General features: G+C 37.4%; 2 protein-coding genes across 4 annotated transcripts in view; one reads left to right on the top strand and one right to left on the bottom strand.

Moving 5' to 3' along the window:
• sox13 (SRY-box transcription factor 13) overlaps positions 1-26,047 on the bottom strand; it is a 675,553-nt gene that overhangs the window by 199,006 nt on the left and 450,500 nt on the right. The window lies entirely within an intron of this gene.
• Positions 1-26,047, top strand: part of blacat1 (BLACAT1 overlapping LEMD1 locus) — a 272,886-nt gene that overhangs the window by 189,245 nt on the left and 57,594 nt on the right. The window lies entirely within an intron of this gene.

Below are 26,047 nucleotides of genomic sequence, written 5' to 3'. Positions count from 1 at the left end.
ATAGATAGATAGATAGATAGATAGATAGATAGATAGATAGATAGATAGATAGATAGATAGATAGATAGATAGATAGATAGATAGATAGATAGATAGATAGATAGATAGATAGATAGATAGATACCTGTAGATAGATAGATAGATAGATACCTGTAGATAGATAGATAGATAGATAGATAGATAGATAGATAGATAGATAGATAGATAGATAGATAGATAGATAGATAGATAGATAGATAGATAGATAGATAGATAGATAGATAGATAGATACCTGTAGATAGATAGATAGATAGATAGATAGATAGATAGATAGATAGATAGATAGATAGATAGATAGATAGATAGATAGATAGATAGATAGATATAGATCAAAACAGTTTGAAAAATGACAGACAGACAGACAGACAGACAGACAGACAGATAGATAGATAGATAGATAGATAGATAGATAGATAGATAGATAGATAGATAGATAGATAGATAGATAGATAGATAGATAGATAGATAGATAGATAGATAGATATCATTTATGAAAATATAATTGTATTTTCTGAGCAATAATTAAATAAAATCCTATAAATTATTATTATTCAGGTCAAAATTGCACATCGGAAACATCTGAATGTGTGAGATGACAGCTGTGCATATATAGAAATGCAGTGTGTTTCCAGGTGGAGTGTGAGCTGATGTCAAACTCCTCCACTAGATGGCAGAGCAGTGTCATGAGCCTTTCCTGGTGGAGCGATTCAAAGAGCATCTGCTGGAAAAGGCCATATACCATCACACTCCTATAAACGCCACTCATAGTGTCTGTATCGCACCGTACAGAGATATTGGATTTTTTTTTCTGGCACAAAGATGCTGTGGTGCCTTTCTGATGCTGCTGAATGTAATAGTCAATCTTTCTCACAAAACTGCGGTAAAGCAGAACGCGTAGCCCGCAGACATCTCTCGAGGTGATGCATAAAAGATTTGAAGAGACTCTTTTATGTTTGAAGCAAAAACAAGAGGCAAAAAACGAGACGGCAGATATTGTGAATGGAAAAACTCAATGAAAAGTGGTCAATGTGTGTTTGATCATGCACGAGCGCTCCTCTGCTTTTTTTTCAGGGCGCAGGCAGGAAATTGAGGTTTGAAATCGGACAAAAGTCCTTTGATTCCTCCAGACGCAGAGGTCAGAGCATCGCAAACAATCTTCCCACAATAGTCTTTTAATGAAGAGTGTTTCCAGCTTTCCGCACAGTTGGTCATAAGATTGGATATCTAATAGTGCCACCCCCACTTTTCCATAACCATAACAATTCTCAACTGTCTGTTTGAATAATTTCAGGGGTGTAGCATCTCGCTAAAGGCTATTTAATTTCACAGCGTATTCTCTGTTTGAAATTGATTCATGAGAGGACCCGGTCTGTGTGCGGGAATACATATGCGGGCTTTTGGCTGCCGTCAATAGAGTGCCAGACTAATTTGAGAAGAGCTGTTTCATTAAAACAAGAAATGTGAAAAATCTCTGCCACTTAATTCTTGGAATCTGCCGAGGCTTGTTGTGGGATTATTAACTAACGGATGAGAATTAAGAGCACCGGGATGCATTAATGATGCGGTTTGTTGTTTTTCTTAAGATGCCTTTCACATTATGGGGAATCTGCAATCGGTGTCTATCAAGGGGAACATTTTATTCAGATTACAGGCCCTATCATACACCTGGCGCAACAAGGCGCTAGACATGTATGTCACGATTTGTTGCTATTTTCAGGTCAGCGCAACTGTAATTTTCATGTTTTGCACCACATAGTTTTGGTAGCATTTGTGGCACTTTGTGGACTCATGGGTGTGCTGGTCTAAACATAGATATTTACATTAGATGTTGCCTGCCCTGTTGTTGTCTATTGGAAGGAATGCGTCAATGGAGCTGTAATTTTATTACAGGGTGGCGCTGTTTTGAAATGAATGCAGGACCAAGCTGCAGTGGAGGACTGTGGCCATCCAGAGTCAGGGATATGCACATATATCTATGATCAGGAGTTTTCCCGGTGGTCATTATGCAAATATTTTCTTTTAAATTACGAAAATTATAATTATACATCACTTTTCTTCGTGGATGGATCAGTGGTGCACGGGCAATGCAAACGAAGAGTGTGTGTTTGTGTACAAGTAAATGTATTATCCTCCCTCCTGCTAGATTTGATCTAATTTGTGTCCTAAAACACACACCCCTCTCCTGCTTTCACTTCTCATACGAGCGAGGGAGCAATTCGTTTGTGAATGAATCCCCGTTATAAACGACTCATTCACATCGCCGACAGTAATACAAGTTTCTAGCACCGCAGCCTCTTGTTGTCATATTACATTTAGACTGTTTGCTTGTTTTATTCAACAAAACTAGCATAAGCCTGGTATTTCGTGCAAGTTGGTGCTACTTTGCCTTATGGTCAGTGCAGTAAGAGACTGTATTATCATCAGTAACGTTACTTGTTGAGCACAAAAGTTCATAACATACAAAAAGCGAAAAACAAAAAAAATCTTACCCATGAAATGTGCTGTCTTTATGCTTTGTTTTTTTGTTTTATTAACTAACGGATGAGAATTAAGAGCACCGGGATGCATTAATGATGCGGTTTGTTGTTTTTCTTAAGATGCCTTTCACATTATAGGGAATCTGCAAACGGTGTCTATCAAGGGGAACATTTTATTCAGATTATAGGCCCTATCATACACCTGGCGCAATAAGGCGCTAGACATGTATGTCGTGATTTGTTGCTATTTTCAGGCCAGCGCAACTGTAATTTTCACGTTTTGCACCACATAGTTTTGGTAGCATTTGTGGCACTTTGTGGACTCATGGGTGTGCTGGTCTAAACATAGATATTTACATTAGATGTCGCCTGCCCTGTTGTTGTCTATTGGAAGGAATGCGTCAATGGAGCCGTCATTTTATTACAGGGTGGCGCTGTTTTGAAATGAATGCAGGACCAAGCTGCAGTGGAGGACTGTGGCCATCCAGAGTCAGGGATATGCACATATATCTATGATCGGGAGTTTTCCCGGTGGTCATTATGCAAATATTTTCTTTTAAATTACAAAAATTATAATTATACATCACTTTTCTTTGTGGATGGATCAGTGGTGCACGGGCAATGCAAACGAAGAGTTTGTGTTTGTGTACAAGTAAATGTATTTTCCTCCCTCCTCCTAGATTTGATCTAATTCGTGTCCTAAAACACACACCCCTCTCCTGCTTTCACTTCTCATACGAGCGAGGGAGCAATTCGTTTGTGAATGAATCCCCGTTATGAACGACTCATTCACATCGCCGACAGTAATACAAGTTTCTAGCACCGCAGCCTCTTGTTGTCCCCGAAAAACCCCCGAAATCTTACCTATTAAATGTTCTTCCTTTATGCTTTGTTTTTTTGTTTGCTTGTTACTACACCTGTACACAGCGCTAAAGTCCAGCATCTTCATGTCGGCACACTGTCTTGACTAGTGGGCTTGAATGATATTTGTCCTGGGAGCACGTTACAAATGTGGTGGCGCTATTGACGCATGCTCAGGCTCCATATGCAATATCTAGTGTATATATCTATGTGGTCTAAAAAAGAGTATAAAAAGAGTATTATTATTTAACTATAAAAAATAAGAAGCATAGTTAGCACATTGCTATTTTGAGGATCTGAAATAGACCATGCTGTTGACCAACTAAAAGCTGCTCTAAAGTCCAGCGCAAGTGCGTAAGTTATGCGCCTATGCAGGTCCAAACACTTACACATTGCTTAGTACACACAGGATGTACAGCAATACACAAATATCTTTAGATATGAACGATAATTAAAGAATTAAAATGTTACAGAAATTATTATTTTTTAAATTATTATTTCAGTTCATTCATGAGAATTTGCCTTTGCATAATGTTGTTATTATTATTAGCAGTATTATTTATTATTTGCATATTTATATTTGTTTTAATAAAACCAAGCTTAGATTTGTCCACCTGTGTGGTTGTGGAGACGTATGCATTATTATATGATATGGGGCATAAGAATAGGATGTGTTTGGAAAACCTATAACTATTGGATAGCCTACAAATTAAAGTTTTTTTGACCACATTTTGTTATTATTGTTCATTTATTAGTTTGCTCTAAAATAGAACTGAATTTAGAAATAGTTTTGAAACAGATCTTTGTGCTTAACAAATAAAATTAAATATGTAGGCTAATGAATGTCTTCAGTGGAGTGCGTACAACACCGTTTTCTTACTCTACGAAAGTAAAGGAGTAAAGTGTAAAAGTTTAGTTTAGTAAAGAGAAAAGCTGCGTCTCAAATGGCACACTATATATGCACTCATGCACTATGTATTTATGCACTTACACACTCAACAGCGTAGTACATGTATGTAGTGTCGTCCCAAATGGAACACTATTGTTTTTTTACCAAGCGAAAATTCAAACCGTTTCCCTGAAGACGTTTGACGGTTGCCAAATCAGTGAAATAATTGACCAAGCTATCAAATAATACCTGCCATGAGTATAACCGCATTCACCATTCACTCTCGCCGGAGAATTTTGCTTTCACAATCCAAAATAAATAAAGTTATCCATCATGTTCGCCCGATAGCTCTGCCCCTTTCACTACTTGAGCAAAGCTGGATTGTTGAGTGCGTGAAGTGTCCATCATTACACACTTCATTTTACCGACTGAATGATTGCATCATCTGGGTATTTAAAGTGCACTTATTAGTTTTTAGAGTTTTTAATGCACTACTTCCACTATTTATACTACAAAGTAGTGTAGAATAATGCATAAGTATGCAATTTGGGACTCCGCTAAAATAAAGAGGTTGAATGGAGGAGGCTCGTTCTTTATTCTCGCACTGCAGATGCTCTGTTTAACAATTTTCTCTCTTGTGAAGCGTTCAGATTTTCTACTTACAAAGTCCTCCTTGTAAATAACTCATAAGGAGAATAAGTACAACCCTGTTAGACCATGCACCGCAGCAAAGATCATATTTTTCCATAAAAATAACAAAAGTGGATTTGTACATGCCCTTAATGCTTTTGCTCCACGAGCTTTAGAATTTACATCTAAATCAATAAAATAGAGCTCTTTAACTTTTTTTGTTATGTTTTTTTTATGTTACCATCTGTTTGTCCACCTTTATGTTTTTATTTAAGCTAGGTTTCAATCTTAAATTAGACATTTATTATTTTCTAAAATAAAAAAAACAAATTAAACTACTTTAGAGATGCAGTAAGAGTATGAAGTTATAAAACGAAGACCAGTGGCTCAGAAAAGAGTTTTTATTCAGATCTCTGACTTTTGATTCTTAGCACAATGTTAGATATTCTTGAGATTTCTTCTAGAAGAGACACACATGAGAAAAACATCTGAAAACTCTCCATTCGCTCTTCATTTCATCTTATTTCTGTTGAGAGCAGATCTCATATGGGATTTTTTTCTTGTCTTTGAGCTTTTTATTAAATGACATGGTGTGAAACATGCATTCAGAGAGAAAATATAAGGTAAGATAACCCACCTTTAAAGTGGCTTTTTGAATAAAATGCTAAGGCTGAATGTCAAATTCACCTTTAAGATCACTGTACCCTAAAGGTATCCTTTTTGGAACCTTTATTACTTTAGTGTTACATAGAATTAAATTACTGTGTTAACTACTCATTTTATTTTTTGCCAGATCTCATGATATATATCTATTTTATTCTTTGTCAGTTTAGTGGTTAATTTGTATGAATTTAGTCATAGGAAAATGTATAGGTGCATCCCAAATTGCATACTTCTGCACTATTCTACGCCATTTAGTACTTTAAATAGTGTAAGTAGTGCATTCATCGTGAAATATTCGTTTCATTCTAGAATAAGTGCACTTTAAATACCCGGATGATGCACTTTTTCAACCGTTAAAAAGAAGTTAGGAATGATGGATACTTCTCAGACTCAATGTTCACAGCTTTGCTTAATTAGCAAAAAAGGCAGGGCTAATAGTGAAGGGTGGAGCTTTCAGGCACTGATGTTGTATTAAGATATATTTTTTCTATTTTACTATATATGTTTTGCACATTAACAGCAATGGAAACTTTTACCGAACAAATTCCAGTATGTGCATTAAAAAAGGGTCATGTGATTTAGTTAAAAGAGATTATGTGATGATAAAAATGTGTGTGAATGGACGAACCAGCAGGCTGAGCACACTGTAACACATCTGAAATGCTATTTTTGTCATAGTAAAACGCCTTACCCATTTCAGTGTTAGTGTTATTATATTATTATTGACCTCCAGAAACAAGAGCGTCTGTGATCCGCGTCTTACGCCTTCAAACACCACCGCATATTCACTGCATGTCATGATTGCCTTCTGAGGCGAACGCCATTTATTAGATGAAGAAAAGATTCACACAGTTGGTGCCAGTTTATCAGGAAGTGACGATTTAGTTTGCTTTGACTGGTTGGATGGAAAAGGTTGCTTTATTCTCACATCTTATATGCAATATTACAGTTTTTTGCATAAATTTACTTCGCATTGTGGTTGGAAACATAGCTATTGCATAAATTCAAATGACAGCTGAGCGGAAGCCCCTAAAATGAACCAAAATCTGACCAATTTGAGCAGAGTTTACTCACACCTGACTTGGTTGATCTATTTTGATCTGTTTAGAAACTTTGTCATGCGAGAGCGAACCGCACCAAGAACAGAAAGCAACATTGTAACAATTTAATCTCCATTTCAGAACAAAACAATCGATCTCTAGGTGTGAAGCATCCTTAGTTAAAACTGCATACATGCGTCCAAAACAAAGAAATTTGTCTATTGATTGGGCAATTTATAGGAATGTAGCTATGTCTATTTAAACAATAAGTTGAAATAAATAAATTATAAAAGTAAAAAAAATTACAGGGTTTTGCTGTACAAATAAGGTAAAAAAAAAATCAATAAAATCAAGTGGAAAAATTTGCTTAGTGAAGTTTATTTATAAACTAATTTCGAGAGGATCACATGCTTATGATTGCTTGCTTGCGGTCCCGCATTATACAATTTATGATTCACCAATCAGGCAATTCCTAAGCCACTAAAAATACCCTAAGATCCATATAACAGCCATCATCGTTTTGAAGAATCCCCCCTTCCACCCCTACTTCTCCTCCTTTCCTAGATGGGTGGCACGGTGGCCCAGTGGTTAGCACTGTTGCCTCACAGCAAGAACGTCACTGGCTCTAGTTCTTACCAACCCAGATGACGTTTCTGTGCAAAGTTTACACAATCTCCCTGTGCTCACATGGGTTTCCCTTGGGTTCCCTGGTTTCCTTCCACCGTCCAAAAACATGCAACTTAATCTTTTAGCAATCACTATCTGTTCATTAGCTACTACAGCAGGGGAGTTCTCGAGATCTACCTGAGCTTAAACTTCCCTCTCGCCTTGCAAACGGGAGGAAGCCCCGGGCTCGAGGATCTTATGAGCTCAGGGCTCTCTCCCGGGAGAGCATGCCAAATAAGCTTTATAATCAATCATCAGCTAAGTGTGAACTCTTGAAAGCTGTTTTAAAAGCCAAAGTTAAATAATAATAAAAAAAGGTTTCAGTTTAAGCTTAAACCCATAGACTTATTAACAATTTAATTACTTGTTTATATTAACCAATTGCTCATACAGCCTAAGCAGTGTCAGACACTGAGCAGGTGTTTCTTATTTCAATAAGGTGTGTTTTGAGAGCACAGGATTTCATGTTGAATGTAAAGAGTGTAAATGACATTTCTTCAGCTGTGCAGGTGTTCTTCCATGAAAGTAATTACTTTCAATCAAGTCAGCACTTCAAGTTATGGAGAGAAACAGACTCCCGTGCACACACTCACTACACTGCAAACATGTACTATATTTAGTATTTCTGTCTTGTTTCTTTGTCTTAACATTGTTAAATCAACATTTAAGCAAAACGATAAAAGATTTAAAGTCATTTAATCCCTTTTACATTCATTCATTTTCTTTTTGGCTTAGTCCCTTTATATATCTGGGGTCGCCACAGCAGAATGAATCGCCAACTTATTCAGCAAACGTTTTACACAGCGTATGCCCTTACAGCTGCAACGCATCACTGGGAAACCTTCATATACACTCATTCACACACACTACGGTCAATTTTATTATACGTAATTCACCTGTACCACTCATTGGACTTGTGGGGGAAACCAGAGCACCCGGAGGAAACCCACGCAACACGGGGAGAACATGCAAACTCCACAGAGAAATGCCAACTGACCCTGCCGAAGCTTGAACCAGCGACTTTCTTGCTGTGAGGCGAACGTGCTACTCACTGCGCCACCGCGTTGCCCTAAATCCCTTTTTTGTCTGAAAATTGTTTATGTTAAAAAAGGTAATGAGATCAAACATTTTGTCAATCACATTTACACTGTGCCCAGCATTAAAACAAATACCAATAACCATTTTGAAAGGTGTTTTGGCAATTGATATAATTTTTTGAATATGAATACAATAGAAAAACATACAAATCGTTTGACTTGAGTGTTTTAGGAACTTAGTTCTTATTTTAAAAAATATGATGAAAATTAAAATTAATTAAAAAATAACATTTAATTTAATTTAATTTAATTTAATTTAATTTAATTTAATTTAATTTTGAAAATGAAAATTATCTTTTGTAAGCTGTTTGGACAGAACTGTGTGTATAGTGTGTCCACTGTCATGTTGGAGTGATATAAACCCAACAAGTCTCTTTTTTTAAATTTCCTGATGATAAATAGGATCCGAATCCCAGTGATTTTGAGGCCTACCATAATGGGATGTAGGAGTGCAGTTTTCTCCGTCCACTGAGTTAAATGACAGGCCCCATGTTTGTATAATACATGAAGCAGCTGTACTCAGACACCAAAATGGGCAGATTCTAGAGGCGATAATAAATAATCTGACAACAGGGGTGCTCAATCCTGTTCCTGGAGATCTACCTTCCTGTACAGTTTAGCTCCTACCCTGATCAAACCCACCTGAACCAATTAATTAGGACCTGAAATCCTCTTGATAATCACAGACAGGTGTGTTTGATAAGGGTTGCAACTGAAATCTGCAGGAAGGTAGATCTCCAGGAACAGGATTGGCCACCCCTGCACTACAATAATGCGACTTAAACTGGCATACTCAATGTCCACATTCAATTTCTGTTTAGTTTGATTATGACTTTAGTTAGATTAAAGTTATCAAAAATCGCTGTTCATGTGGTAGATTCTTAATCAGAGTGTTGACTTGATTATTAAAAAAATAGATATAATTTTTAACAGATTATTGGTGTCCGTGTAAACATACTCAGTGTGGTCTGTGCTATTTGCAGTGCATTTTTGTATTTGCATTTGTTTTGCGTCATGAGAATTTGTGTCTGTATTTTCGAACTAATGAAGATGTTTTCTCATTTAGTTTTTCTATTTGCACGTGTTGTTTGAACTTTGAACTTTTGGCAGTGCGTCTCTCAGCCACCGTACATCAGTGGTTTCCTAAAGAACATTTAAAATCCACTGAGCCTTGCATTGCACAGAACGTTCTTTAACCCTCTGGGGTCTGAGGGTGTTTTGGAGCTCTGTAGAAGCTTTGACATGCACTGACATTTGTGTTGTTTTCAGTATCTTAAAAACATATTAATGGCTTAAGTGTGATAACACTGTAAACAGCACAAGTTGGGCTACAATCATACGTAAGCAGCATGTTTGTATGTGTTTGTGTTTTTGAGAAAGAAACAGTTATGCGTGGTTAGTGAAAAACTAAAATTTTGAAGTCACTGAAACAAGGCCATAAAACACACAGAGGACATTTGTGCACAAGACTTTTGAGAACTGGATCTGGTAGTCTAGTGTTTTTGCTTCAAAATGATGTGAGAATCATCTTGTTAACTTGCTCACAGAAAACAATATAATGAATAAAAAATTCTAAGTCACATTTTAAAGTGAAATTGGTTTATGCGGGAAGGCGTAAACTATCATTACTATGCAGTGAGTCACACCTGAGAAGACAAACACCTGCATAATGAGCTGCATAATGAGCCATCAGACAGGTACAGTATGTGACTAGGAGGGAAGAGTTTCAAGAAGGAATCAGAGAAAAGTTGATATACTGTTTTGTTTGCAGTTTATTTAAAATATATTAATCACACAAAATAACTTAAAATACTTTTGTGAGAGTCAGTACACTCTATAAAACTCTGCAAACTTTTAAACTTACACATAGCAAATCTACTGTTTTTTGTTTGTTTGTTTGTTTGTTTGTTTGTTTGTTTGTTTGTTTGTTTGTTTGTTTGATTGTTTGTTTGTAAATGAAGAGTTTAGTTGCAAAATGAGATTCATCCATTTTGAGAAATGTTAGTTTTTTGACATTATTATTTAAGACAACAAACAGTCAAGCTCATTCACAATTTTATACATTAAGCTATTAAATTCAGTGTAGAAGTCCAGAAACAATATTCTTCAAACCCAGTATATTTTTATTTAACTTTATGTCTATAAGTGAAGTTTATTCATAAACTAATTTTGAGAGGATCACATGCTTATGATTTATCACGGCCAGTCTCGTATTTGCTAATCACTAATCTTCCAATCATATGAGCCCTAAGGCACCATAAATAGCCTCAGTTTTCAGTTCACTTTATCTTCGTTTGGAAGAAACCCCCCTCCTCCCCTATTCTCCTCCTTTACCTGTGATTGGGCGGCACGGTGGTCCAGTGGTTAGCACTGCGAACCACACAGCAAGAATACTGCCGGTCCTAGTCCTATAGGACCGGTGTGTGTTTCTGTGGGGAGTTTGTATGTCCTTCCCGTGTCCGCGTGGGTTTTCCCCGGGTTCTCCGGTTTCCTCCCACCATCCAAACACATTCAACATACATAACAATCAAGCTTGTCTAATTCCTTACGTTCCCTTAGCTACAGCAGCAGGGGAGTTCTGAGATCCACCGAGCTCGGGCTCCCTTCTTGCTCTGCCAACGGGAGGAAGCCCCGGGCTCGATGAGCCCTTGAGATCGGGGCTCTCTCCCGGGACAGCATGCCAAATAAGCTTTGTAAATCATCAGCTAAGTGTGAACTCTTGAAATAGTTTATAAATAAGTCAAAAAACATGCCAAAATGCAACATATTATCTTAATATTGTCAAACATCTTAAATTGGTATTCGTAAGGTTTTCAAGGGCCATAACACGCAGAGCTGTTGGTCGGCTATCGGTAAGTGTCTGTCAGGCTGTAGCTTTTGCAAAATACCAAAATATTTTCCAAACAGCATGAGCTGTCTGCAATACAGAAAGTGAACAGCATTGTTATTCAAAATGGTAAGCTAGCACTGTTTGTAGCTGGAGTCCAAAAATCTATCCTTTTTGAATGAGGAATATAAAGTATTGGTGCCTGTTGATACAAACTGTTATTTCCTTACAAGCAAGCTAGAACTGCTGTATTCTGCATGCCAAGTCTGACTGGTTGTCAAGTACTAGCTCATGTCTTCAGACTAAACACATTATGGTGCGGCCACACTGTATTAGTTACAATACACTACCTGACAAAAGTCCTATTGTCGATTCCAGTCGTAAGATCAGCAAATAATACCTGGACTTCTAGTTGAACAAATGGGAAAAGTGTCAGAAGGTCGATTTTTCAGATGAATCATCTGTTGAACTGCATCCCAATCATCACAGATACTACAGAAGACTTATTGGAACCCGCATGCACCTAAAATTCTCACAGAAATCAAAGTTTGGTGAAGGACAAATCATGGTTTGGGGTTAAATTCAGTATGGGGGTATGAAACATCAACATCCTGAGGTATCAAGACATTTGTGCTGCACATTACATTACAAATTCTTCAGCAGGATAACACTCCTTCTCATACTTAAGCCTCCACATCAAAATGCTCCAGGATTGGCCAGCCCTGTCACCACCCATGAACATTATTGAGAATGTCTTGAGTATGGAGGAGGAGGCGTTGAAGATGAATCCAAAGCGTCTTGATGATCTCTGGGAGTCCTGCCATAACGCTTTCTTTGCCATTCCAGGTGACTTTATTAATACATTATTTAAGTCATTGCAGAGATGTATGGATGCAGTCCTCCAAGCTCATCGGAATCATACACAATAGTCATTCTTTTTCCACTGCTCCATGACTCTATATGCTATACTGTACATTATTTCTGTTTATTAAAAGTGACAAAACTTGAGTCTGAGCAAAGTCAGACCTTACTGTCTTAATTAAATAATTAAAAATCAAGGCATGATCATGTTTTATTTTGGTAAAATAAGCGTAATCTAAAGACCTTAATCTTTCATATTAGCCAGTTCTAATACCAAATGAACCAAAAGTTATTATTTGTTGTTCCTAAAACTTGGATTGGTGACAAGACTTTTGTCAGGTAGTGTATTTATAAGTTTTTTAGAGACTGGAAGCACTTGCTTGGTGAACTCTAACTTGCAAATTTGCATAATACAGTTTAAAGGCATTTGGACAATAGAAGATTACACCACTACATGATGTCTTATCTGAATTAAAAAATAGATATGCTAACTTCAAATATAAAGGATTGCAGCACCGTTAATTGTCATTGTTTATTTATTAATTGTGGAATTGTTTATAGAGCGTTTAATGGAAAACTTGATGTGGCCCTCGGGTCTAAAAAGCTTGTCCACCACTGCTTTAAACCATTGTACTCAAACTCAATTCCTGGAGGGCCGCAGCTCTGCACACTTTCGCTCCAACCTTGATCAAACTCAGCTGATCCAAATAATCGAGGTGTTTAAAAGAGTCTTGAACACCTTCATTATTTGGATCAACTGTGTTTGATCAGGGTCGGAGCAAAAGTGTGCAGAGCTGTGGCCCTCCAGGAATTGAGTTTGAGACCTCTGGTTTAAAGTGATAAATTGTCACTATTGGGATTGTGAATTAAATAAATTTTTGGTCATTTCACTTATTTCTTTATACGATATTTCTTGTATAATAAAATGTTTTAAACTAATAAAGTGTAAAAAATCTCCAACATCAAAAGTCAACGGAGCAAAAATCCAAAATCTCATAATGCAATTAAAAACCATAGATAAATGGAAAACACTTGTGAATCAGGCAAACTGTTTGTTAATGTATTTTTTAAATATAAAAAAAAAAAGTTAGGATTGAAAACCCATTTACAAAACTTTCTATAAATGAATGTCCAAAATGAATAAATATTTAAGAAACAGTGTTTAGAAAAACAGTGCTGTGTAAACTAAGATAACTGACTGAAGGATTATTGGGGATACAATGTTCTATGGCTTTACTTAAAGGGATAGTTCACTCAAAAAAATAAAAATTCTGTCATCATTCACTCACCCCTACTTGTTTCTTTTTTCTGTTAAACACTAAAGAAGATATTTTAAAGAATGCTAAAATCCTGTAAGCATTGATGTCTGTAGTATTTGTTGCAATGGTTACAGGTTTCAGCTTTCTCCAAATGAGGCTACGTAAATAGTTAGCAAATTGTCATTTTATTGATGAACTATCCCTTTAAACCCTCATTTTTTTAAAGAGTGAGTTTGTATTAAACTCCTTTTAGTCCACACCCACACACACACACACACACACACATTCATTTGCCCACTAAACCCGGCATTTCAGAAGACACGAAATCTCTCCTCGTCTATTTATCGGCTGAAATCCAGTGGCATTTGGGGGCCGATGGCCACGTCATTAGCAGATCGACCTCTGCGGGAGCAGGTGGAGGGGTAGACTGTGCTCTGAGTCAGTGTCAGGGGCAACACCGTGGGCAGAATTTTAATAAAGCAGCTCGCCCATGTGTCACCGCCGTCCTTCCACGCTCGCTCTCCATCTCACCCAGTGCAAGAGAAAAAAAAAACGGGATGACACATAGAGCGAGCGTCCGCATGTCCCTGTCTGAGCCCGTCCTGCCGCCCCCGGATGCCTGCGTCCGTTTTGTCAATCCTCAGAGAAATCTCCAGGTCTAAAAGCTGGAGCTGTAAGCCAGTCACATCCTGTCTGAGGGCCAGATCCTCAGAGGTTCTTACTACTTTTCTTTTTTTTCTTTTTTGAAAGCTCAGTTGCAGTCCAAGCGTAAGTCGGCATGTTGAATTACAAGTGAGAGAGAGCCGTCTATAGCGAGATCTGTCACGTCAAAACTGCTCGATGCGAGTTAATGCTGATTAATGGAGCCCTTCTGCGTGGCGGTTTTGATCCGTGAAATGACATGAATGAATGTTTGCTTCGCACAGACACATTGCTTGCGCCCGACTGTCATCTGTACTGATTAAAACACTCTGACTGAATGGAATTGTTGCTCATTTCAGCATTGAGCGATGGATTTCTCAGAAGTCGCTCGCTTCTGTAACAAATTGATCGGGGGGGTTTTCCACTGTTTTGTTTCTGCAACTATTATAAGTTCAATAGTTTTTCTGTACATCTTTGTGCTTTTCATCAAAATCTAAGATGATCCAGAGCAAGATCTAGCAAATAATTACACCTGGGCAACTACTAGAACATTGTTTTTTCTTATTATCAATTTATTGTATTGTACATTAGTAGTACATGCTCTTGCAGTTGTTCGGCTAGTTGTTATTAAGTTACTTTTGGGTGATGATGTTTATAAAAACAATAACTGTAGCAGGCCCGGATTGGCTAATCGGGAGGACCGGGAGAATTCCCGGTGGGCCGGTCCGTTTTTTGGCCGCGAGGGCCGGTGTCCCTAGCTCCAGAATCTGTTGCTCTCAGCAGTCACACTTTTTAAATTTATTTATTTATTTACTTGAACACAGTGTTCTTATTCATTATTTTACCGCAGCTCTGCTCTTTTTATCTATTTTCTCGCAGCCTCATGAGCAGCCTGCAGGTTAATGATGATATAACTCAGATGAGTTACCTTTCAATGTACAGCTGTTGTGGTCTAGTGGTTAGCACGTTAGGTTATGACGTCACTGGCTAGGGTTTGATCCTTATTTGGGTAACAATTTTTTTTCATATTTATTGTTAAGGCATAATACTGTTAGGGTTGTTGAACATTTGAAGTTCTAAAGCAGCTGTTTTCTCAAAAAAAAAAAAGACGTGATAGTGTCATTAGAAACTGAATTGGAAATGACCTTATTTTAATATAGTCAGTCGTGGACTGAGGTGGGCCGGTCTGAGGCTTGAAACTCCAGGGTTGAAAAGGAGTCCCACTCCGGCCCTGAACTGTAGTAACAAATAGCTAGAATGGTATTTGGGGTGAAACTATAGTAAATTTTGTATGGGAAGTTTTACAGAGGCTTTAATTAATCAGTAAATACACTACCTGACAAAAGTCTTGTTGTTTATCCAAGTTTTAGGAACAACAAATAATAACTTGACCTCTAGTTGATCATTTGATATCAGAAGTGGCTTATATGAAAGGCAAAGGCCTCTAGATAACGCTTATTTTAACAAACAAAAACATGATCATGCATTGATTTTTTTTATTATTTAATTAAGACAGTAAGGTCTGACTTTGCTTAGACAAAAGTCTTGTCACTTAACAGAAATAATGACAGTATAGAATATAAAGTCATGCTGCAGTGGAAACAGACTGAATATTGTGTATGACTCCCATGAGCTTGGAGGACTGCATCCATACATCTCTGCAATGAATCAAATCACTTATTAATAAAATCCTCTGGAATGGCAAAGAAAGTGTTCTTGCAGGACTCCCAGAGTTCATCAAGATTCTTTTGATTCATCTTCAACGCCTCCTCCATCATCTTACCCCAGACATGCTCAATAATGTTCATGTGTGGTTTACTGGGCTGGCAAATCCTGGAGCACCTTGACCTTCTTTGCTTTCAGCAACTAAGTATGAGTAGCACTATCCTGCTGAAGATTTTGCCCTCTCCTGTGGTTTGTAATGTAATGGGCAGCACAAATGTCTTGATACCTCAGGCTGTTGATGTTGCCATCCACCCTGAAGAGCTCGCATATCCGACCAAAACGGTCACAATTTCGAGCCCTGCTATTTTGCTAAAGACAGAGGTGGAAAGTAACAAATTACATTTACTCACTTTACTGTTACTTCACTACATTTTAAATCATATCCGTTACTGAGTAAAAAATATATATACAAAGTAATGCAACAGAAAAAGACGAAAAATGCGCCCAGAAACCACATGACTGCAGTGAGAAAAGTCTGCAGTAAACTTGTATATTTAATGTTGCTGGGGTTGGATGTATCGCCTGATTTTGGAAAGTTTTCAGCTAAATGCCTGTCAGCCCCAGCAATGACAAGGTAAACTATGTATGAAGCACTTAGGCTCAATCGTAATTCTATTTTTGTACCCCTACCCCTTCCCCTTAAAACCGAGGGTTAAGGGGAAGGACTTCAAAATTTACCCCTAAGAATTGGGAGAGCACTACAGCACCTGCACACGTCATCATATGTCCTCGCAATCTGATGCTTCATATGAGACTATACGATAGCGACTGCTGTATTTATTCCAGTTGTGTTTTTTTTTTTTGTATTTATCTTCAGGAAATCACTGAAGGCATATATCATGTCCTTTTTGAGAAACTCTTTACGTTTTACTCATAGGTACATTTTTGATGAATGATTTTTTTTACTTTTACTTGAGTAGATTAATAGACATGTAACTTTACTTTTACTTAAGTAAAATTTTTTGGAAATAACAGTACTTTTACTTAAATTGAAGATTTAATTACTCTTTCCACCTCTGGTTAAAGAATCAATAGTTTTAAACACAGTGCACTTTCAGATTTGAACCTCAGCTGGTTGTTTTCATTCACTTAGTGCTTTGTTACAAACTGCATGGTAGGTAATTTTTTTTTAAACCCATAATAAGGGCTATATATAAAATAAATAGGTTAAAGGGGCTAGGAAAATGGAAAAAAAATATACTATATTAATATTATTATTTTATAAAATTTTTTTAGCCCTTTTTAACCATTTATTTTCCAGTTTTACGCATGAATTTGTTTGTTTATTTTATTTGTTTATTTTTTTTTTGGGGGGGGGGTACCTTTAATGGATAGGAGAAAGTATTAACAGGAAAGCAATGGGAGCAGAGAGAGGGGAAGGATCGGCATAGGACCTCGACGTGGGAATCAAATTCGGGTTGTCGTGAGCACCAGAGTGCCATGTGTCAACGCATTAACCACAACGCCATTGTCATCAACAAATTTATCTATTTATACATCTCTCAGACAGCAGAATTTAATATCTGAGCAAACTTTTACAGGTATCTTATTAAAACATTTATTTATTTATTCTACAAGAAAACATATCAAAAGCATGTTGGAAAAACTATTTTTATCCAGTGTGAACTTCTAAATTAGTGGTAACCAAAATCACTTTATAACTCTTATCTATTAAAAAACTTAATTATACAGTCAAACCCCATTATGACCTACACCAAGAACATTTAAATTACTATAGAGGAAACCTTTAAAATCAGGGCTTAAATAACACAGCAAAATCCTAATTCTTTACATCCAATACTGGTCTTCCTACGAACCCAATTTATGTGCAGATGCAACTGGAAAGCCAACCTGTGTAGTTGGGAATGGAAGACAGTGGTAGAGGGTAAGTGTTAAAGAAAACAGTCATTATTCTGGGTAATGCAAGTGGCACATAATAATGGTAATAAACACTCTCTGGCCGCTTTATAAGGTTTACTAGCTAGTACCAGGATAGACCCTCTTTTTGCCTTAATGCATTGTGTCATAGATTCGACCGAGTGCTGGAGCTATCCCGCAGAGAGTGTGGTCCATAATAACATGATCAGTATCACACAGTTGCTGCAGATTTTTTGTCTGCACTTATATGTTGTGAATCTCCCGTTCCAACACAACGCAAAAGCATCTGGTTGACTGTGGAGGCCATTAGAGAATGGTAAACTCATTGTCATTGGTTTCTTGAACACAGTTTGAGATGATTTGAGGTTTGTGGCATGGTGTGTTATTCCGCTGGAAAGTAGCCGGCACAACATGAGCTCACTGTGATCACAGAGAGATGGACGCGTTCAGCAACAATATGCAGGTAGACTGTGGTGCCTAAATAACTCTCAGTTGGTGCTAAGTGTGTCAACAAAATATCCAAGACATCATTACACCACCAGCAGCCTGATCTGTTGATATATGTTTGGGATGGATCCATGTTTTCATGTTGTTTGATAAAATTCTGACCCTAACATAGAAATGTTGCATAAGTTGATATATCAGATCAAGATCTCCCATCGGACTCTTCCATTTTTGGTAAATGTTTGTAAATTTTAAATTTTAGCCTCAGTTTGTTGTTCCTGGTTGGCATTGGCGTTTTCGTCTGATGCTGTAGTTCATCATGGTTTGATATGTGAAGTTTATTTATAAACAAATTTCGAGAGGATGATTGTTCACAGCTGTTCCAACTTTAGCTAATGACTGATTATCCAATCAGACGGTCCTTAACTCACTATAAATAACCAGACTTTTCTCATCTCAATATCTTCGTCTTGAAGAACCCCCCCCCCCCCCCCCCCCACACACCCAACCCTACTTTCCCTCTTTTCAAACGGGCGTCACGGTGGCCAGCGATTAGCGCTGTTGCCTCACAGCAAGAACGCCCCTGGTTTAATTCCTTTCTAAACCAGACGGCATTTCTGTGCGGAGTTTGCTCGTTCTCCCCGTGGTCGCGTGGGTTTCCGGTTTCCTCCCACAGTTCCAAAACAAGCACTCTAAACAATTAATCCAAATACTTTAGCTAAACTCTGAGTACACCTTTCAGCATCCATATCTGACACTTAGCTACAACAAGCAAGAGGAGGAGTCATCGAGATCTACCTGAGCTCAAACTCCCCTCTCGCCTTGCAACGGGAGGGAGCCCAGGGCTCGAGGATCTTATAAGCTCAGGGCTCTCTCCCGGGACAGCACGCCAAACTAGCTTTATTATCAATCATCAGCTAAGTGTGAACTCTTGAAATAGTGAATTATAAGCTGAGGAAATATTATATACTATTTCTTCAATGCTAATGAAGGACTACTGGGTCACTGCAAATAAAGGATGACTCCTCCTGATGTGGTAGAGTTGTTCACAGCTCCAATACACATCTCTTCCATTTGCCTCCAGTAAACCATTTGCTTTTTACCATACACAATTCATCTGCTCGTGACCTTCCTTCATATAATTTTGTCATGTTTTGTGTCATTTGACAGTTTATGACTTTAGCGTTGTAGTAATGAAATCAACAGAGACATTGACGTATTTCCGAATACAATTTATTTACTATTAGGGTTGAATCGATAGACAATGCTGAGCCGGCATCATGATCCTCAGCCCTTTTCACAGTAGCAACCTGCTTGCGAAAAATACACACAGTCCTGTTTACACTTATACGTCTTGGCATTTTAGAAAGAAAACAAATCACGTCTACATTGACGTTTCACATTTCTGAAATGATCTCCCCATCCACACTACACTGCTGAAAACACATCACGTGACCACATACACACACACACAGCAGTCAGCCAAGAGAGCAGTGTACATTGTACAGTTTATTAAAGATATACCGCTGGATCTCTTCTCACTATAGTTGTTAAACGTGTTATTTAATTAATCTTGTCTCCTTCTAAGGACTCTTCGGTCTTTTGAATCTACCAGGTAACGTGTCACAGCATCAGTACACAGCTTCAATCTTTTGCTTTCACGCTGTTACAACCCCTGGGCAGTCTAGGGGAGTGGGGCTGCACACTTGACCAAGGATCTTGTTAAAACAAACACTCAAAGCAAATGGGCGAGGCAGTGGCGCAGTAGGTAGTGCTGTCGCCTCACAGAAAGAACGTCGCTGGGTCGCTGGTTCGAACCTCGGCTCAGTCTGCATTTCTGTGTGGAGTTTCTTCGCGTGTGTTTCCTCCGGGTGCTAGTCCAAAGACATGTGGTACAGGTGAATTGGGTAGGCTAAATTGTCCGTAGTGGATTAGTATATGTGTGTGAATGTGTGTGTGTGGATCTCTCCCAGAGATGGGTTGCTGCTGGAAGGGCATCCGCTGCGTAAAAACTTGATTGATAAGTTGGCGGTTCATTCCGCCAACCCCGGATAAATAAAGGGACTAAGCCGACAAGAAAATGAATGAATGACTCAAAGAAAATGGTACTCAAAGTAATGACCACATACAAAAAATCCTGTGCAAATAAAGTGATTTATTATAGGTGGTGATAAGTGAAGCAGTGAGTGAGCTATTTACAATATTTCCAAAATCACAACCAAAAACAAATCATGAATTAGAAAGACTGGCTATGGGTGGTGCTAAAGCAAAGAAACAATCAAAATCAAACAGTCTAACATCAAATCCCCTCAAATCTAGTCTGATAAACATTAATGTGAAAAATAAATCTTCAACGTCCAGGACGTCTTATCTAAACTACACCACTTATCCACTTGACCAAAAATACCACAGGTTGGCGCTCACCCACTTCCCTAGTGTATCTCTAGACAGTTGAACTCCTATGTATGACACGTGACCTACTTACCTACCAGTCTTTCTACCAATCCTCTGTAGGGAAACATGAGGAAAGGGAATGAATGACAACACAGTGTAAATAGAGGATAAGACAGACAATATATCACAACAAAACTGGACAAAATGGGGATATAACCACAGAATCAAGCAAGCAAACAAGGACAGAAACCAATAACAAGTCAAAGCAAACACTGGCAAACTGCTGGCAGACAAAAAATATATAGTGAGCTGGAGTGATCTGATTGGCTGAGACTGGAACCAAGTTGTTACAAAGGAACCAATCATCGTAAGGCAGTGTCAGGATTGGTTGCATCAAGTGGATGTGAACCAGCCAATCAGGAACAGCAGTAGGCAAAAACAAGGAAGTGAAGTGGAGTGATAGAAAGAAAGACGCAATGAGACACATAACACAAACATCAATAACCAATATGGGCTGGCACGTAACACACACTTTTACTCAGTAATTTTAGTGAAAACCTCAGATACTGTTGGTTGGTTGCTATTAGTTGTGCACCTTATTTACCATCCAAGTTTGTCGAAATCATTATAACGACACAGATCACTCTGCCTATTCATGCCAGAGTCCTGAGGAAAATGTGATTGACAGGTGGTAATTTGTGTGTAATCTTTATTTATTTATGATTTAGTTAAACAAATTCCATGTGGGTCAGGTAGTTGAAACCATAGGCTACAAACAATTAATTCCTCACGAATTAATAATTAATTTATAAATTATGAATTCAGCACCACCTACGATGACGATGCCATGGTCCATCGCGATGTTTCACATTAGACATTGTACGATGTCAAATTAGTCGACATCGTCCAACCCTATTTTCTATGGTTCAGTCTTGTCCTGAGGAGAGTATGTTAATATACTTTTCAGTAAAGGAAAGAGTACAGTACTCTTTCCACAACAGCAACCACAGGGATTTTAAAGCCACTTAAATCACCTTCTACCTTGATTTTGATGCTCGGTTTGACATTCAGCGGATCATCTTGACCTTGTCTACAAGCCTAAATCCATCGGGGTTGCTTTTCTGCTAACAGCTTGTCTCTAATAAAGTGGCTATAATGATAATGCCAGTGTATTAGAGCAAAAAAGAAGACGGAAAAGGTCATATCTTCCCTTTTTAGGGATGCTGTAATTCTCAACACTTCCCAAAACCCCAGGAGTTCTTTCCCACTAAAGTTTCACTTTGAATCGTACAGTAAGTTCTTCTGTCGAAAACTTGGTACCCTTCTGACAGACACTGCAGCCCAAAGCTTTATATAGAGCGGAGAGAGAGAAGAAACATTCTGCTCCGCTCCGATTGTCTGGATAACAAAGAGAAATGGCAGCCAGTGTCAAACTTCCTCACAGCTGCCACATGATAACTAGTGTGTGTGTGTGTGTGTGTGTGTAATATGTGTTGCCCTGGGTCGCGTGTCTCCATGTCTATCACACCAGTAAAGTAGATGTTCTATTCTGCACCTGATTCCCTCATATAGAGCAAATGAAATCCTGTAAAACCCATTTCGTAGAGGACACACTCTGATAACAGCGTAATCACAGTCGCCGAGATGCCACCCCGACCACAGGCACATAATTCCAATGGTGTTTTTTTTGTTGTTGTTTTATTTGATAATTTTTAAACCGGCGTGCGCATGCTATACATCACGCGATTCGTCTTAGCTGTCAAAGATCTCCGTATAAAGGGATGCGACATCTGTCTGGGTTTTCTGATGGAGGAGAAAAAGGGGGCGGAAAAGTTGATGGAATCAGTGATATTGGAGGGGAAAAGTAGTTCCTTTCCGCTTCCAGTCCATCAGAGAGACAGAAAGAGACAAGGGGAGATAGACGGAATGAATGGACGGGCTGAAAGGGGAGTGAGAGCGATAGATACACAGCTTTAAAAGACAGAATGTGTGTGGGAGAGAGATAACGTGAGACAGGGATGTCGCCGAGATGGAGAGAGGGATAAACAGGAGCCGGGACATATGGAGATAGAGAATGCTGTATATATACCGTTCCGCATGTAGAGGCACATATGCACACTTAAAGGAGAAGTTCGGCAAACAAGGACAAACAATGTCGCCTATAGGCCTAGATAGAGTTTTAACACTGGTGCAGAGAGTTTTAAATCTGGAGGATTATGTGGATGAGTAGATCTACACTAATGGGAGATTCCAGTTTGTTTGTTTTTTGTCAGCTATTGGTGTGTGTATAATATTTTTGGAGCTTTTTGTGTATTCACTTTAGGATTGATTTAAAACATTTCATTTTGTATAAAAAATTCAGCTTTTATTACACAGAATATGTGTATTTGTGATCATGCTTTATGTAAAATGAAATTTTATTTATTTTTATTTTTATATATAAATTTTATTTTTATTTATGTAAAATATTTTTCAATAAGGATTTACATTGTAATTTTAGTTATGAAATAATGATCACCATTATTTTTACAGGATGTAGGTTTATGTCTACAAATTTGTAAAATTGCATGTAATAACATGCTTATTAATTGTACATTCATAAAGTATATGAAATATTTACTTTATATATATATATATATATATATATATATATATATATATATATATATATATATATATATGTATATATATATATGTATATATATATATATATATATATATATATATATATATATATATATATATATATATATATATATATATATGTGTGTGTGTGTTTGCGTGTGTGTGTGCGTGTGTGTGTGTGTGTGTGTGTATATATATATATATATATATATATATATATATATATATATATATATATATATATATATATATATTATTATTATAAAATAATCTCCTAAAAAATTATTTTGCTCACATTTTAAGATTATAAGGCTGAACAGCAAAAATTTCCCTGTATTTCTCTGTTGCATTCAGGAAATCACAATTCACAATAAATAACAAAGAAAAAGCCAAAGAAGCAACAAACTCTGGGTCTTCACAAAAATCATAAAAGCATCTCTCAGAAATTATAAATATTTTAAAATAGGCACCATCCTAACATAACAACTACCATCTCAACTAAAAAAGCTTTTAAAGTACATTATGTTGTCCAACAGCTGCAATATTTGTCAAACTGTAAAGTGTCCTCTGTTTGTCGCTGTACGTGGGTGGAGTAATGCACAAGGGTAAAGGGTGAAGAGGCTGGACGAGTGCTGTTATTTACAGAATATGGCACATCTATCAGCCAATCAGATTCAAGAACCAGACAGAACTGCTGTATAAATTAATATATATCTAAAAAAAAATTTAAAAACACCTTAAAAATGTGAAAATGCACGCTAAGATCTCATGGCTGTGACGCAGCTTCAAAAATTAGTTTCAAACGGGAAGTACGAATTTGCTTGAAATAACGCAAAAACAACCAATTTTCAATTTTTAGTAAAATATATGTGTCCTAATAATGTTTTTAGCAGTGTGTCGTGTTTCATGACCCTTTAAAATAGGCACTCTCCTTATAAATAAATTGCATAGTTGCAATCCAAACCACTACATTCTCAACTAAAAAAAAAAGCTTTTAAAGTACATTATGTTGTCCAACAGCTGCAATATTTGTCAAACTGTAAAGTGTCCTCTGTTTGTCGCTGTACGTGGGCGGAGTAATACACAAGGGTAAAGGGTGAAGAGGCCGGACGAGTGCTGTTATTTACAGAATATGGCACGTCTATCAGCCATTTAGATTCAAGAACCAGACAGAACTGCCGTATAAATGAATATATGTTTAAAAAAAATTTAAAACACCTTAAATATGTGAAAATAATCAAATGTCAAATAGGATATGCATTTTATATGCATTAATAACCCCTTTAAATATAAATAAATAAACATGAACTACTAAATTGGGTGCTATACAATAAATTGTATGACTGAAAATAAAATCATATATTTTTATGTATGTTTGTTGTGATATACGAGTTCTGCATTTATAACTACAAATATGTAATATCACATCAAATGATTATATAATCTAATTACATGCATTTTACATTATATTTAAGTAACTAAATAGCATACGGACTAATGTGAAACATAAAAATATAAACTTTGTGTATAAACTATACAATTTATTCAACTTTTCTGCTAAGCATTACCATAAAAATGAGGCATGTAACTCTATGCATCTCCATATGCTGTAGAAAAATAAATAAAATGGCAAATTCTGAAGAAAGCTTTGACATTGCGTTCTAAAATCCAGAGAAGGGACTGAGAATGTGCTTTCACAAACAATATATTGTGCAATTTCTTTCGGTTAAGGAAGTGCTGCTATATATTCTGGCCTCATGTAGGGGATGCAGGGATTGCATTGGTTGTAAATGTCGAATGTGTGATGTGAATGTGATGCAGGTCTTGGTCACTTCAGAGAGAGGTGAGGGCCAAACAGACAGCAGGTGAGCAGGGAATCTAGCCGGCAGTAATGAAAGCAAAGGATTCTGGGATGGATTGTGCACCCAGGGGTAGAGAACGAGAGATGGGGAAGATATGTTATGATTGACAGCGACAGAGAGGGAAAGTGTGCTTGATTCAGACGGATTCCTGCTGTTCTGCCCACCGCACGTCCTCAGCCTGTCATACGGGCACGTGTTGAGGAGGTTGTCGAATTCATGAAGCCGTATCCATTCACCCACCGTTCACGTTACTCATCAGCTCTGCGTGTGTCTTTGTGCATGTATGTGTGTGTGTGTGTTTGGTTGTAGTGTGTGTGTGTGTACCTTGTATTTCAAAATGTCCCCACAAATATAGCATTACCAGTAAATTTTGACCTTGAGGGGACCACTTTTTTTGGTCCACTTAAAGTAAACTGCTTATAAATCACACAGAATTAAGTTTTTAAATGTATAAAAATGCAGATTGTTTCCAGTGAGGGTGAAAGGTTGGGATGTGATGTCGTCATAAAATGTACAGTTAAATGTACATGTCCCCATAAAGATAGCTGTACAAGTTTGTGTGTGTGTGTGTGTGTTCTGGTTTTGGTGGTTTACAGGGACAGAAATATGTATTATTGCTTGTGTAAGACTTAGTTGTGCTCTACTAAGCTGGTTTATGAAGACATACCTTGTGTTCTTGTAAGTTAAAGCCCTTAATCATACTAAACAGGGTTTTTTTCACATACAAATGTTGCCACAGGTTTCCTTTAATGATTTAGAATTAGGTTTTGGGTTAAGGTTGTATAATAAGCAGTTTATACAGTATAAAATACATTATGTCTATAGAAAGTCCTCATAAATTACTAGTACCTATGCGTGTATTTGTGTGTGTTTGGTTGTAGTGTGTGTGTGTGTACCTTGTATTTCAAAATGTCCCCATAAATATAGCATTACCAGTAAATTTTGACCTTGAGGGGACTTTTTTGGTCCACATGAAGTAAATAGCTTATAATTCACAAAGAATTAAGTTTTTTAATTGTTAAAATTCAATTTTTTTCTGTGAGGGTGAAGGGTTGGGATGTGATGTGGTCATAAAATGTACAGTTAAATGTACATGTTCCCATAAAGATAGCTGTACAAGTTTGTGTTTGTGTGTGTGTTCTGGTTTTGGTGGTTTACGAGGACAGA

The sequence above is a fragment of the Danio rerio genome, chromosome 11, assembly GCF_049306965.1.
Source record: "Danio rerio strain Tuebingen ecotype United States chromosome 11, GRCz12tu, whole genome shotgun sequence".
Classification (NCBI taxonomy): domain Eukaryota; kingdom Metazoa; phylum Chordata; class Actinopteri; order Cypriniformes; family Danionidae; genus Danio; species Danio rerio.
The sequence above is the reverse complement of the archived record's forward strand: the minus strand, read 5'-3'. Positions and strand labels throughout refer to the sequence as shown.